Source organism: Episyrphus balteatus, chromosome 4 (assembly GCF_945859705.1).
Source record: "Episyrphus balteatus chromosome 4, idEpiBalt1.1, whole genome shotgun sequence".
NCBI classification, from domain to species: domain Eukaryota; kingdom Metazoa; phylum Arthropoda; class Insecta; order Diptera; family Syrphidae; genus Episyrphus; species Episyrphus balteatus.
The window spans coordinates 58,735,988-58,739,946 of NC_079137.1; positions in this window are offsets into that span (position 1 = coordinate 58,735,988).

Sequence of the window (3,959 nt, forward strand, 5' to 3'; positions counted from 1 at the left end):
AATCAGTTCAGTTTTACAGCGGTGGCTAATAAGTCCAAAGTTGTTATTTTTTTTCTTATATTTGGAATCTTCTGAACCAAAGCTTAAAATAAGTTTTTATTTAATGATACGATATAGTTCTTTAGATTTTTTGACAAAAATATAAAGGGTTACCCCTTGTCGGAAAAAATACATTTCTCCAAATCCATCTTTAAACTCTATTAATAAATGAAAACAAAACACAAAATTCCATTAAGGTCTGGTTGCAGACTGCAGAGTTAAATGAAATTATAGTTTGTTCTTCTTTGAAAAGTTTGGATAAAAATTCTGAGTTTATTTTAAGCATCTGAACCCATTTTGTTACAAAAATTACAATTCTATTTTTTTAGATTTTTCCAAAAAAAATACAAGGGGTACTCCTTGCCAAAAAAAATGGATTTAAAAAAATTTCCTCCAAATCCATTGATTGAGATATCAACAGAAAGGTGGCTTTAAGTTCTATTTATAAGTGAAAACCAAAAATTTCTTTGAGGTCTGGTTGCAAAGACATTTGAAATTAAAGTTTGTTCATTTTTCTAAAGTTTGATATCTTCGGACCTTTGTCTCGAAACAAAGTTGGACACAAATTTTAGGTTGTTTTAGTCATCTGAACCCATTTAGGTACCAAATTACAAATCAATTTTTTTAGATTTTTCGAAAAAAAAACAATTGGTACCCCTTTTCGAAAAAAATTGCCTATTAAAAAATTTTGTCCAAACCCTTCGAGTATAAAAAAATTTCGAAAAAATGCCTTCCAATTCAATTTTCAAAAACTTTTTCTCCAAGTGTATTTCCATTACAAAATTTCGTATCCATGTTGATTATTTGCAAATTTATTAATAAATTTTATTTTCAGCGACGACTGCGAACTGTCCCTTGGGTAGTAATGTTATTTTAGTGACACCCTCACAAATTTCATATTTTAAAATATAAATGCAAGCAAGCGCGTATTTAGCCTCTAGCGGGAATTGTATGAACCTTTACACCCGAATGCGATTTAATTAAGTAATTGAATCCCAGAGCTGATTGTTAGAATTTTAAGCGACAATTGAATTTGATACTAAAATGCTGATTGCTGATATGATATGCCTGTACGTTTTGGCCATATCGTTATGTTAAGTGTGTAGGTTGGTAACAATTTATTTTTAGGGGGCAGAAAATATTTATATTTTGTCAACGGTTTTCTGTTTAAATATCGGTTAATAGGGTTTTTCTATGCCAGAATTAAGAGTTTGATGATATAGATACTGGCAAAAGCCAGCTGAATGGCATGTTTATGTGGTTGAATCAGGAATTATACCAATTCGCAAATATACACACAATCAGAATCCACACAGGACATAGTCAAGTACAACAAAACGAAAATACTGCATTGAAAAAGAGCTGAACAAAAAAAAACTAATACAGGAAATAGTTTTTGATTGATGAAGTCAAATTTGCAGATGCGAACGATATCGGTTGATTTGAAATTGATTTGCAATCGTTTTCCAATTTCAATTTATGTCACTCATTTGGTTTTTGAATGAACTGTGCGGAACTGTGCGGATATAGCGAGCGAGAAGAGAGGGCTTTGTTCACTTTTTCGGAAAAGGATTGGCTTCACCCAAATGTGGGTAATTTTCTACTTTTCTTCTTTTTTTTTTTTTTTTCAATAGAATATAGTGGAGGTGGGTGGAGTTTGGAGGGGTGTGTTAAAGCTATTTAGAAAGAGAACAGCGATTGATTTGATTTCGATTTGAATGGGAATTGGTTTGGTCTGGAATAGTTTATAGATATTTATTGTACTTTCAGTTTATCCGTAAATTGATATCCAATTTTTGTTATATGTGTTGTGTGTGTGTGCGAATTGCGAATTTGATACAATACGCTTGGAATAGCAATATTATAGTACAGCGAAATGGACAAAAGAGATTTTTTTTTTATTTTTAGAGAGAAAATATCTCCGTGTCGTTGGGATGAAATATGTACTATTTATAATGAAAATCCAATTTAAAAGTGTGATTTAAGTTTGCATTTTTATATTTTTAGTTATTCGTATGAAAGAGAGATTTTAAATTGAAGTAGCTATTAAAATAGGAATACTTAAATACATGGTGGTTTTTGTATCGTTTATGAGCTTTTAAGAGGATTTTAAACTATTGTTATTATTAGAATTTGGTATTAGTTGAGTAAATGTTTGTCGTAAGTTTCTAAGCTTAGCGGACAAAAATGAAGGATTTGGATGTTTTTGTTATGGTAGCTGTGCTGAATTAAGAATAGAAATAAATTTAGAACAATTAAATAATAATGTTATTGTTTTATTAATTCATAAAAATATATGTAGTAGCAAGTAGAAATGTAATTCCCCCGGCGCTATGGAAAGTACGACAGAATATGGTCTTGGTTCTAATCCCACCCTCCTAAAAAAAATTTTTTCCTATTACCTCTTGCGTCCAAAAACTTCGCTGTCATGAAAATGTGTGCATTTTTGCTAAGTTGTTAAAAAATAACAACAAATATAAGACTCTAAAAGTTCTTATTTCAACGAACTTAAAAATAAGCTTTTTAGTAAAAACATTAAAAATGTGTTTCTTTTTTTTTGGTGGATAGTTCCTTTTATAAAAAATGAACAGTATAAATGAGAAATTCAAATTTTGTACCAAAAATTGCGAAGGTGTGTACGATTTTCAAATTCGGCTTTCATTTCAATAAAAGACAAAAATCAACAAAAAAAAGCCGAAATTAAATTTTTGAAATTATTTATTTATTTATTTATTCATCATCAAAAAGAGATATAATACTCTTTTTAGACCAATTTTTCAATAGTAAAATGGTAATAATTAACAAAATATTAAATTACATATTGATTTTGTTTTAAACATATAGTTATAATAATAATTTATTTAATAATTTTATTTAACACTTAGTATTTTTTTACTTTCCTATAGACTTTAACAAATACCTAGAACTTGAAAACTGTTTTAGAAACTTCGTAAAAAAAATATTTCTTGAGCAAAAAAATCTTATTCCAACCTCACTGAATCTTTTAACAAATTGCTCAACACTTCAAGAACATGGATAGAAAAATTAAGTCACTAAAAAAGTTTTATGTTTAGTAATAAGGTCAGTTAAATTTTCAGTACTATGTATATATGAAAGATAGACTTTTCGTTGAGCGGAATACGATAATTCTGATTTTTTGGGTATTAGAAAATATTTAGTCCTGAATTAATTATTATTTTTCTGAATTTCCCACACCAAAAAAATGTTGAATCAAACTTGTAGAAAATTTTAGTATCAAAATAAACGGTACTTTCCATATGACCGGAATGGAAAAGCTTGTTTTTCTCAAAAATTGGTCTAATGTTTTTGATAAAAAAAAAAAAAAATAGGTGGGAGCGGGTCATAATTCTGCTTGTCAAAATTCTGTACGACAAAATTCTGTGGGGTCAAAATACTGTAATACCATAATTCTATACGTCATTATACTGTAAATACAAAATTCTGTACGTCAAAATACTGTATCAACAAAATACTGACATGCAAAATTCTGTTTTGTAAAATTCTGTAAAAATGCTGTAAAAAAATATCGTTTTGATAATGTAAAAAAGTGCGGTAAAAAAATATCGAACGATATTTTTTTACAGCATTTTTACAGAATTTTGATTTACAGAATTTTGATGTACAGAATTTTGAAATACAGTATTTTGACCAACCAGAATTTTGCTATACAGAATTTTGACTTTCAGAATTTTGTTCCTACAGCATTTTGCACATACAGAATTTTGACATACAGTATTTTGGCATACAGTATTTTGAATACAGAATTTTGCAACTTACAGAATTTCGACCCCAACCCAAAATAGGTACTTGTGCTGTGGCAAGTAGGGTTGGACTTTTTAAATAAAAATAAACATTTTTTTAACCGGTTTTTAACGGGATGCCTGACAGGACTGGTTTTT